Raw genomic sequence first — 12,278 nt, 5'->3', positions numbered from 1 at the left:
CCTTTTCTTCCTTCCCTGTTGGGGCTGGCTGGCTCCACGTGGTGCAGGTAGAATAGTCAGGAGAAGCCTGGAAGGGACCTTGGGAGTCAGCTGGTTCAACCCCCTCGCCTCTAGGTGAGGGCGAAGCCCAGAGAGGTATATGCTCTGCCCGTGTCGCACAGCTGGCCAGAGAGGCTGGGACGGGAACCAGGTCCCCAGGATCTTCTGACTTGGGTACCTGTGCCTTCTGTGGGCACTTCTGTCATGGGGTCAGGAAGGCTGAGTGTATGCACACCGGGCTGCTAAGAGGGGGCCCACTACTCACGGGTGCGCCTTTCTTAAGTCACAAGTTGGGGGGGCATGTAAGGAACCCAGGATTACGTGACAGGATCAGAAGCCATTAAGGCTTCAGGAAAGAGCATGGAAGTTGGAGTCCCCAAAACTGGGATTCAATTGATTCAGCCACTTCCCGTGTGACAACTGTGTCCACTCTTCTGAGGCTGGATTTCCCCAGGGAGTACGGGCATCGCTTCCCCAGCACTGTTGTGGAGGGTCAGTTTCCCAGCTGGTGTGAACCTGTCAATGGCAGCACTGGGGTCCAGATGGGGGTACAGTGCCTCTGAGGGCAGAGGGGGTTGGAAACCATGAGCATCCACACGACTCCGTTCCCCTGTGATAGGGAGATGCCAGCAGCAGGGGGCTTTGGTGGAGATTGGGTTTCGGGTATGCCCTGAAATGCACTACAATTTTATCATCATTTAGAAAGTGTCATCCAGGCAACCTCTTCCCTGATATCAAACATTCAACCGATATTTTAAGTGCGCTGGATCTGAAGACTCGGACCCTGTTCTTTTTTTCTTTATTTTTCCTCGGCCGTACCTTGTGGCTTGTGGGATCTTAGTTCCCCAGTCAGGGATCAAAGCCGGGCTTATAGCAGTGAAAGCACAGAGTCATAACCACTGGACAACTAAGGAATTCCCAACCTTGTTCTTTTTATTATTTTTTAAAAGATTTTATTGGAGTATAGTTGCTTTACAATGCTTTGTTAATTTCTACCGTATAGCAAAGCACCAACTCTGTTCTTGAAAAGAGGAAACGTGTACAGTTGTAATCCTGGGTGCCCACAAGTGGTGTACAGTCTGGGACCGAGAGTTTGGAAGTGAAGAGCTTGCATGTCTCTCTGGAAGGCCCAGGAAAGTGCAAAGTGAGGGAATCCCTTGCAGGAACTTATGATGGAGAGTTGGGGGTGGGTGTCAAGGGGGGAGTTTAAAAAGAGGAGCTGTTGAGAGCAGATAAAGCAGTGTTTCCTAAAGCAGGCATCGCTAGCCACCCTGTGTCTATAACCTGTATTAACCGGCGTGGAAAAGAGGGGGAAACAGCAGAGCGCGTTGCGTGTAGTAAAGCAAGTATTGCTTCGTGAAACTTTTGCTTTGCATGTATATTGGGTTGTGAAATAAAATGTGCTTATTACTGTGGGTCAAACTTTCAGAACAGACAAAAAAAATGACAACTGCTGGCCTGGAGTGGTGACCCAGTGAGCCTGAAGTCTCCTGTTGGGTGGCTGGGAGGGGATGTCCTTTTCAAGGAAGAGCTGGAAGGAGGAAGGATGGGTTCTCAGTGGGGAGAACCCCACGCAAGCATCATCTTAAGAAGCTGAGGTGATGCAGTGGGCAGCTCAGACGGGGACAAGCAGACCAACTGGGAGGTGTGAAGTCAGGGAACCAGAGGTGGCATCCCCTTCTCCCAGGACCTGAGGGCAGAGTTCCCTTTGGGCAGATTGAGAAGGATACCTGTGATCCTTGCCCGCTCCCCCTGCACCCCCCCAGCAGTCCCAAAACACGCATTCCGCTGCCCCGGAGCCTTGCAGAGCTCTGCACTGCTTACACGAGGAATGGACTCAGCCGTCCTCACCCCCAGGCACCATGCTTCAAGAGTGCTGGCTCCCAGCTGCTCAGCATGTGATCCCATGGAGGAGGTGGATCTGTGCTCACTCTAGCAGCTGTGTTGTCCACCTTTATACCTGATGGATGCACATCTGTCCTCCCCAAGGCTGTGGTACCCTTGGGGTTCACTTTCTCCTCCTGCTCCATGCTTGGCTTTGCCTCTGAACGCGTTCTCTGCCTCCCTGCCCAGCTGGTGGTGCATGCCTCTCTCCTTAAGCTGTATATCAACTTCCTTACTCACTGCTTCCCCTTCCAAACCTTCTCTTCAGCTGTTGAGGCACCATTTTTCCATAGAGTAGTGTGGAGTTTCCAGGGTCCACCCTTCTGGTTCCCAAACCTCATCCCATGCCTCTCTTCCAAAGAAGGTTGGAGCCAGGCTGGGGTGCTCAGCTCTGGGTGAGACGGAGTTGGTCACACGTTTTCAGCCCTTGGAAGCTGTGTCTTGATACCGCGGAAGTTGGTATGCAGTTCACCCAGCAGGTGTGTTAGTAGTAAGGTCTTAGCAAGAGGGTGATTAATACAGGGTTTTGCTGTTCAGTCACTCAGTCGTGTCTGACTCCTTTGCTGCCCCATGGACTGTAGCCAGCCAGGCTCTGTCCATGGGATTTTCTTCCCAGGCAAGATTACTGGAGTGGGTCGCCATTTCCTCCTCCAGGGGATCTTCCAAACCCCGGGATGGAACTTGTGTCTCCTGCGTTGGCAGGTGAAATCTTTACCACTGAGCCACCTGGGAAGCCCTAATACAGGGTAAAAGAGCTACTTATACCTTTAGTCTAGGATGGTGGTATTCAGTTCTTTAACACGAGGGCACCCTCTCTTCAAATGACTGTTTAGGCAGGTCCACAACAATCAAAACCAGGAGCTACACACTGGTGGCCAGTGGAAAAACCCAAGTGCAGAGCTCCAGGGGCTTTTGGTGGTGGTTTTGTTTTTGTTTCTGCCCATGGTTTCATTTAAAAGTTTTTGAGTTGGTTACCAACCTCCGAAAATCTACAGATTTTATAGGAAGAATTCAAATCTCCAGCCTCTCTTGCAAAAAAACTGACTAGTTTTGATGACCCTGAGTCTGCTGTCCTCCATGGCATCAATATGCTGCTGATGATGGAGGATGTGCCAGTTTGACCCAGTCTCCACCCAGCCCTATTGATCGCCAGCTCTGAAAGCTATAATGAAACAGTTGCCAGTATTTGTGTGATGTTTTTCTTAGGGTTAGGAAATATGAAATAGACCCTGCACCCATGTGTATGAAAAGAAGGAAAAGTGAGAGTGCCAATGGTTTCCAAGAAGGTACTAAAGAATCTTATTTTGAAAGTGAATTTATCAGTCTCCTAAAGATGAATTTTTAAGAAATAGACTTAGAACAGGTGCTTTTTTTTATTTTTTGCCTTGGAATCAGTGGTTCTCAAAGTGTGATGCCTGAACTAGTAGTCGTATCCCTTAGGATTTTGTTCAGAAATGCAGGTCATTAATGGTGCTGCCCAGACCTGCTGATTCAGAAACACTGAGGGTGGAGCCCAACAGTCTGTGTTCTGATGACCCTGCTGAAGAAGCTGAAGGCTGAGGACCACTGCTCTGAGGCTCAGCACAGACAGGCTTCCAGCACCCTGTGTTGTCACTTTCCATCCTTTTAAGACCCAGAAGGTAGGAAAGGCAGGGATCCCTGACCGAAGAAAAAGATTCGAAGGTTTCACCCAAGCCACTCCTGGCAGAGTTCTGTGCATGTCTTGAGGGCAGGAGGGATTCCTCTGGCTATAGAATCTCCCACAAATCAGTTTCCTTTTGTCCAGCACTTCCGTCTCTGCATCCCATTGGGGGCAATCGTAGTGAGGAGCCCTGATGCCTTTGACCATCCTGGGGATATGCATAGTCACTGGGCTGTCTTCCCAGGGAAACAGCAGTGTGTGACCCCAACAAACAAGGCCCGGGAATTAATGACATGGCAAGGGCCCAGATTGGCTGAAACTTATCATAGATGACCAGGCATTCACAGGCTGGGAGTCCTTAGGTGGAAATGTTAATAATATACCAGTTCTTTTAACACTCAGAGGTAAGAGCCCATCACACATGTATATTTCAGCTCTCTCCTTGGTAACTCAGGCTGCTGTCATCATAGCTGATCACTTGGCTTCTGTCCACTTTCTCCTGGTTAAAGGCTTTAATGACTTCAGTGGACAGCCTAAGTGAGCCAAGAGAGTACATTTTTTCCCGAGTGCCTTTACTTGAAGGGCACTAGGCCTGTGAGATGCTCGTTTCAGAGACCCTGACTGAGCCATTGATGACTTCTTTGCCCCCAGTGCATTTTGTTCATTTATGATTTGGGGGCCCCTGCAGCTTGTGGTATGTAAGAACCCTCCCAGCAGAAAATAGGTAAACACATGGGCTGTGCGTCTGCCTCTGCCTTCCTCGTTCCTCTCTTCCCCTTCCCCTCCCCTTCATGCCCTGGTGACCCTGGAAAATTAAGAAACCCACTTTGTTAGTGGGCTGACAGTCTTACTTGGAGACTAAAGGAGCTCCATTGATTCAGCAGTACTTGTTGGTGCATTTTCTTTGTCTGGGGACAGATTTGAGTAGGACTCTGTTCATGTTGTCAGGAACCTCGGGTGAATAAGCCATGTAGACCACTCATCATCAACCCCTGAACAAGGCATCCATGGCAGTGATGAGAGGACCAGCCCAGGGGGAGGGAAGGTGGGGCTGGTGGGATAGGGGTTGGGGAGGGGAGACATCTCCTGGGAGACGGCAAGAAGTGAGAAGGCTGGCCCTCCAGACAGAGCAAGGTGGATCTCCATGCTGGCTGGAGCATTGAAGCCAGGCTGAGCCTTAATTCATGGAGGAACCGGGGAGATGACTTGGAGTCCGGTGGGCAAGCATCCACCTTGGAGACAGGACACTGGGCTCAAACCAGTTCTCTGTCTTGTTAGTGGTAAGACTTTGGTTTATTTGATTCTAAAATGAAAATTATTTGATTCTAAAATGAATACTTCTCTCCCAGGATTCTTGTAAAGGTCACATAAGCCACAATAGATATGTTACTGACCCACAATTGACAGCTACTTCAGCAAGGAAGAGCTCCAGAGAAGATAAGGACAAATGGTGAAGTGCAGTCAGGGGGAATCGATTCTGTGGGGGAAAAGAGACCTGGTCCTTTGTCCTCCTTGTTATCCAACATGTATGCTCAGTCATGTCTGACTCTTTGCAACCCCATGGACTGTAGCCCGCCAGGCTGCTCTGTCCATGGAATTTCCCAGGCAAGAATACTGGAATGAGTAGCCATTTCCTTCTCCAGAGGATCTTCCCAACCTAGGAATCAAACTGGCATCTCCTGCATTGCAGCCAGATTCTTTACCACTGTGCCACCTGGGAAGCCTAACCTGTCTCATTTTTAGAAGCTTGAAGTCAGGGTTGGAAGCACTCTCTCCAGGTGTCCTGGCTGGTGGCAACAATTCAAATGAAGACGCACACAGGCCCCTTTGGGAAGGTTGCCAGGCCCTTGTGTAGGTGGGTTCACAGCTCTTGTGCATGGCCATGTCTGTTTCTTGATCTGGTTTGCTGGCAGTCACCAGCTTCCCAGGAACCCTGATGATGTAGGTGTTTCCAGGCCCCACAGATTTTACTGGCCCCTTCTGCTGGTCCCCAAAATCCTAGTCTTGCCCCATGGAGCATGCTGATTCCCTGTCCCGTGCTCTCCCCCTTACTCCTTCAGCGAGCTTGGTCTGTGTCAGGAAGGTCGTATGGTGTCCCTCTGAGAGGTTAGCCCGCAGGCTGTGCAGCGGAAGTGACTCAGCATTGGGGACCTCAGCTGATGAGTTTCCTAAAGGTTGCTCCCCATTTCACAGGGATGGGCCAGTATGGAAGCACAGCTGATACTTACAAAGTTTCTTCCATCGCTTCGGCCCTCTTACTCAGTCTTTGCAAGAATTTTGTGCAGGGGCTGGTGGCATTTCCGTTTTTGCGAAAAGAAAAAGTGGTTCAAAGAGGTGAAGTGACTTGCCTGAGGTTATATGGCTGGTACGCTGTAGAACTTACACTTGAACTTCCTCTGCCCTGGCAGAAGGTTAGAAGCTAGGTTTAAGGACAAACAGAGGCATGTCTGTGGGCATCAAAGTGGTTTGTGGGCGTTGCCTCTTCTCTTGCTTATCCGTGTCCACAGCCGAGACATCATGCATAACCTTCTTTAGGGAGCCCCCATCGCAGAGCGGAGGCTGTGGTTCCTCGAAGCCTCTGGAATCTTCCAGGCCTCCTTGTTGGAATGGAGCTTTGCATTTCAATGAGTGGAAAAAAAATAAGCAGAAGAGGCTTTGCCAAAAGGGAAAATCAAGTGCGTTTATGACTCCTCTTTGTGTGCACAGATGTTTCCTCCCGGTTCACCCCCCCTTCGCGGGGGCTCACTGGCCACAAACAGATGGGAAGTGGCTCATGGTTGATCTGAGAGCCAGACTTGTTGGCAAAGGTGGTCTTGCATGGAGCCGTGTGGGGGTCAGCCTGGGGAGGGGTCCTACATGGGGTTTGGCTTCTGCCATGCCATCTGGCCAGCCCTAGTTCTCCAGCCATGATGGCAACATTAGCACCAAGGCTTAGGGCCAAAGATCAAGGAGGAGGCTTGGCGTCCAACCTCCGTCTGCCTCTGAGCCTCAGCTTCCCCATCTGTAAAATGGCAGCATGAGATTAAGTGATCTCTACAGTCCTTCTGATCTCTTAATTTTTGTGTCAGCCCTGCATTGGTTGAGTAAGTTCTTTACTGTTGCTCATTTTGTCGTAGTTCATTTTCTTAAAAATAAAGACCCCCCCAAATCTCCTTGTCATTTGAAAGGTAACACTGTGAACCCCAATCTGATAAAGAGTTTTACTTTTAGGGGATGGCAAATGAGGTGGGACATGTCAAGGGGGATTTTATTAGCAGATGTTATCTAAATATTTTGGATTCCCTGGTGGCTCAGTGGTAAAGAACCTGCCTGTCAATGTAGGAAGTGCGAGTTTGATCCCTGGGTTGGGACGATCTCCTGGAGAAGGAAATGGCAACCCACTCCAGTATTCTTGCCTGGGAAATCCCATGGACAGAGGAGCCTGGCAGGCTGCAGTTGATGGGGTTGCAAGAGAGTCAGATATGACTTAACGACTAAAACAAGTGAGATGGGATATATCGAGGGAGATTTTATCAGCAAATATTTTCTAAATATTCTGCATAAGGCTATATGCATGCATTAACTCATAAAGAGTTTTTTTTTAATGCACTTAAAATGAATATGCTCATTATAGAAAACTTGGAAAATGCAGAAATAAGAAAAAATAGTTAGCATTCTTCTCTTTTTTTTCTTTGCTGTGCATATTTGTCTACATAATTGGGATCATACGGTACATTTAACATTGTATATGCTGATTTTTGGGGGAAAGGCACTGTTTTCAAATACATTTTAAAATAAAGAGTAATTTTTAATTTTTAAAATTAAGAACTCAAAATTTTGAACGTGATAAAATAAATTGCAACAGCCAGAGGAATCCCACAAAACAAAGAGTCTTTGTAACGTTTTCATGTGTTTCCTTTGTGCTCGGCTTGGAGTTGGGGGGAGCGCTATTTTCCGTAGTTGAGATCATGCTGCATACTCTCATTTCTAAAACTGGAACCACTCAGAGAAGATAATATAAAAGAGGGTTTGATGGCAGAAACCATTGGCTATTGGGGGGTTTATGAGTCTTTCCTGTTTAAGGGTGTGGAGGAAGATTTGGTTCATTCAGTGTGAGTTTTAAGTGTGCAGAAGATCATCACCCAAGTTCTTTGGCAGAGAAAGTGGCCCCTATGATGCTCCCACATCACTTGGACCATGGTGAATGAAGAAACAGACTTTTTGTTGGGTGTGTCTTCCAGCGCAGCATCCACAAATCTTCAGTAGTTCCCCCCGGCCATCGGCTTGTGCTTGGACATAAAAGGTGGCATCAGTTACCAATGCACCCCACACGTGGCCAGAGGCTTCGTCTGTACTGGCCTTAAAGGATGTTGCAGGAGAAACTTGTATCATGGTTCCAGGATGGGAGGGAAGCCGCAGAGGAGGACCAAGGGAGATACTCGGTACCAAACCTCGCAGCTGGACAGTCCCCAGACTGCACAGTTTGCTGGATTTCTGAGTTGGGGGGCGGTGCACTAAGAAGTGCATCGAGGAGGTTTCCCGTGATTCAGTGGTTAAGACCTTACCTTCCGATGCAGAGGTGGAGGTTTGATCCCTGGTCGGGGAGCTGGGATCCCACATGCCTTGTGACCAAAAAGCCAAGGCATAAAACAAGCAGCATTGTAACAAATTCAGCAGACTTCAAAAATGGTTCACATTAAAAAAAAAAAAAAGCTCATTTATATGGTTATTCCCCTGGCAGCAGCATCTTAATTTTGGTTTCTCTCTCAATGTCTGGAGAGTAAGTGGGTGATGTCTTCAACTTGCATGTCTACAGGAACATTCCTGTTTCTTTCATAACAAATATTAATATAACTCAGCTGGATATGTACATCATGGCGGTCTAACTTTTTGGACAAAAACTCACATTTACAGCTCAGTCTTTTCTGTCATTCAGCAAATGTTTATTAGACACCCACAGGGATGAACAAAACCATGGTCATGCCCATGAAACTTTGACCTCAGTAGGATGTGTCTTCTAGCACTTTCAGATGGTCCATGCCAGGCCCTCATGAGCTGTGAGCTAAACAAAGCCTTCACCACATGAAGCTTTTTTTCTAGTGGGAAGTGTTCTCTAACTGTGAGTAGGAGCAGATGAAAAGTCTAGAGAAGGACTGATTTCCTAAATAGCATTTTTCTTGTGCTTATTTGTGTGCATGACTTTTTATTATGTTTTATTATTTTTGTCATTGATTGTTGATTTTAGTATATTTGTTCTGGTGTTTTCTAATGGAATACTACTTAAACCTACATTGATTCATTATATCCTTGCTTTTTTTGCTTTTCAATTTTGGGTGATCCTTTTAAGTTTACTTTGCACTTTACTGATTTAACTTTTAATATTTTTATTTATCCACAGCTGCTAATGTGGCTTTAAATGAGCAGTTTTTATATAATCATTTCCTCATCCCTTTTCTTCATTATGTCATCCTTTCTGTTTTGCCTGTTTTTTTCCATTATAGTTTTTCTGTTCCTCTCTAAGAGGTCACAACTTCTTACATTCTAGCAGTTTCCTGCCATTTTAAATTACTTTTTGAATTACTTTCTGAGATGTGCTCTTCCTTTGAGCCTTTGAGATGGTGTTTCCTCACTCATTTCCCATGTATTTTCCCTCCATTTAAACTTTCTTAACAAGGCAGGATCTATGTAGACTCTGCGTTACACCAACAGAGTATAGGTCGTCTGTCACAGGCTTTGGCACTCTGTAAACTTGGGGGAGGGTTGAATCCCTTTTCACATTTGTTCATCTGTAGGTTCAGTGATATGCGTACATCTCCCAGCCTGGTTCTTGTTTTCAGATTGGCTGTCACCTGCTGTATTGTTCCTGCACTGCCTGGTTCTCTGCTCTTGTGAATGGGTGGAGTGCGTGAGAAACCCATCCTGGCCCCATCCCCGTGCACCGTGCCAGGGCACCCTCCAGACTTGACCTGTGGGATCCATACTTCTCCCAATAACCGACACCCCTCCCAGGCCCTGCACCCGCCTGCACTGCCTGCTGGCTCATTTTCCGGGAATCTCTGTGCCAAAACGGGTGGTGGAGAAGGAGGAGCAGCTCTCAGGCTGCTTCTGAGCTGCAGGGGCTGGCTGTTCAGTGCTCGAGTGGGCGCAGATCTTGTGTATCACATCAGGGCCCCAGAACGATGAGGGTGCCAAGTGCATCTCAGATTATACACAGAGCAGTGAAGGTGTGAAGGTCTGTTTCCCCTTTCACAATTAGTCTGTGCTTTGTAAGATTTTCTCCATTCACTCCACTGGCCTTAAAGGTTGTTGTTATTCAGCCGCTAAGGTGAGGTCAGGTGTCAGGTGTCTGACTCTTTGCAACCCCATAAACTGCAGCACACCAGGTTTCCTGGTCCTTCACTATCTCCTGGAGTTTGTTTAAACTCATGTCTGTTGAGTTGATGATACCATCCAACCATCTCATCCATCTTATTCTCACCCTTCTTCTCCTGCCCTCAATCTCTCCCAGCATCTGGGTCTTTTCCAGTGAGTCAACTCTTCACATCAGGTGGCCAAAGTATTGGAGCTTCAGCTTCAGCATCAATCCTTCCAGTGAATATTCAGGACTGATTTCCTTTAGGATTCACTGGTTTGATCTCCTTGCAGAGATCAAGGGACTCTGCAAAAAGGGACTCTCAAGAGTCTTCTCCAACACCACAGTTTGAAGACATCATTTCTTTGGTGCTCAGCCATCATGGTCCAGCTCTCACATCTGTACATGACTACTGGAAAGCCCATAACTTTGACTATACAGACGCTTGTCAGAAAAGTGATGTATCTGCTTTTTAATACACTGTCTAGGTTTGTCATAGCTTTTCTTCCAAGGAGCAAGCATCTTAAAAGTTCTGGAGGATTTTTTCCTTGGATTCTGATTGCCACTATTTTTGAATTTTTCGTAGCTTGGGTGGGTTTTATCTTTTCCTCTTATTGCCACTTTAGCCCAAGGTTGACACAGGTGTTTACGGGGCTCCTGCCGATGCCCCTTCCCACAGGAAGTCCCCTGCATCCCTCTGCTGTCCTCTTGGTCCTCCCCGTGGTGATTCAGGCCCACACCAGGGCCCTCATTCCTGTAGTTGTGGTTATGTGGTCACTAAAGAATTCCAGTTTGGTTTTCTGGGATTCAAAAAAGAACCTCCTAAACCACTGCCTGGATGCTGCTTACTGGTGTTACACATAGCCTGAGACTATGTTTCTGCAACTGCACTGAGTTTACAACTAAGGATATACAAAATGATCTTAGATGATGATCATTTCTTATCTCCTAAGAAAACTTAGGAGACAAGTTTTTAAGTTCCACTGATTTCACTGTGTAATATAAAAAAGAATCCAAACCCAATCAAACCCATGTTTTTTAGATATTATTGCTTCAGGCCAGGCTAAATTCAGGTTCCATATAAGTCTGTAAAAAAGCAATTAAGGAGGGAACGTCCATGGCGGTCCAGTGTTTAAGAATCCACCTTCCAATGCAGGGGACCAGGGTTTGAGTCTTGGTCAGGGGAACTAAGATCCCACCTGCTGCAGCTACTGAGCCCACACGATCTAGAGCCCATCCTCCACAGTCAGAGAAGCCTGCGTGCTGCAGTGAAGACTGCAGCCAAAACACCACCACCCACCAATTAAGTAAATCCTAGTGTAGCTGATGCATGATGATGGAAAAGATTTGATAGCAAAATGTGAGTGACGGAGGGGTCTGGGAGATGCTGAGTGGGGGATCCCATAGGTCTAGAACTGGATCTGTTAGGAGACCTTTTAGACAAACCAGGTGCCATTTCTGATTATGTCCACCTGATCTGGGGACTCCTTTATGATGGGGACACATCTCCCTTACGAGGGGCCTTGGACCCCACCATGTTGAATGCAAGGAACTGGCTGCCAGTCATTTCACAGGAGCCATCGTGTGACCAGGTAGGCTGGGCTGGCCACTATCTGCATACAGCCGTGTCCTCGTTCTTGTGTTTTTCTGAGCGACATCTCTCTGAATGTCTTCCCTCGCTTCCCTGAGCACACTCAGGCTCACTGACACCTTGTGTGCCCGTGTTCAGATTTCCATGCCCACCTTACTTCCATATTCCTCTTTCTGAGATTAGCAGGGGCAATAGCGTCTCTGTAGTCAGCAAGCACTTTTTTCATTTTCTCATGTGGACACTTAACTCCACATTTCTTCTTAAGATCCCCTCCACATCACTTCCTGTGACTCTGATTCTCAGAACCTGCCTCCGTTCATTCCCCATCTTGTAGCCCCTGTGTGTGAGGCATTGGGCTGGTTTGGAGGGAAAACAGATTAAAACCTAGGATTTTTCTTTGCCTTTAAGAGTCCTGAGAGAGGCCCATGGAGACGGAGGGCATGGAGGTGGGATGGATGCATTCTCCTGCTACTTAAATGCGACACCCCCTTCTCCCACCCCAGTAGGTTCCCCTCTGCATCCTTTCTACATGAACTCAGCATTGACCTGGAGCAGCAGTGCCCAGTCATTTTGGCACAGAGTTTCCTGGAAGACAGTTTTTCCACAGACTGGAGTAAGGAGTGGTTCGGGGATGATTCAAGTGCATTACATTTATTGCGCACTTCACTTCTATTATTATTACATTGGCTCTACCTCAAATCATCAGGCTTTAGATCCTGGAGGCTGGGGACCCCTGACCTATAGGATTTCTGCATCATTTCCGTGCAGGTGCTCCAGTTCCATGTGCCGAG

General features: G+C 47.5%; 1 protein-coding gene across 3 annotated transcripts in view; it reads left to right on the top strand.

The window, feature by feature from the left end:
* Window positions 1-12,278, top strand: part of GAS7 (growth arrest specific 7) — a 201,060-nt gene that overhangs the window by 88,940 nt on the left and 99,842 nt on the right. The window lies entirely within an intron of this gene.

Source organism: Odocoileus virginianus, chromosome 17, assembly GCF_023699985.2.
Source record: "Odocoileus virginianus isolate 20LAN1187 ecotype Illinois chromosome 17, Ovbor_1.2, whole genome shotgun sequence".
NCBI lineage: Eukaryota > Metazoa > Chordata > Mammalia > Artiodactyla > Cervidae > Odocoileus > Odocoileus virginianus.
The sequence above is the reverse complement of the archived record's forward strand: the minus strand, read 5'-3'. Positions and strand labels throughout refer to the sequence as shown.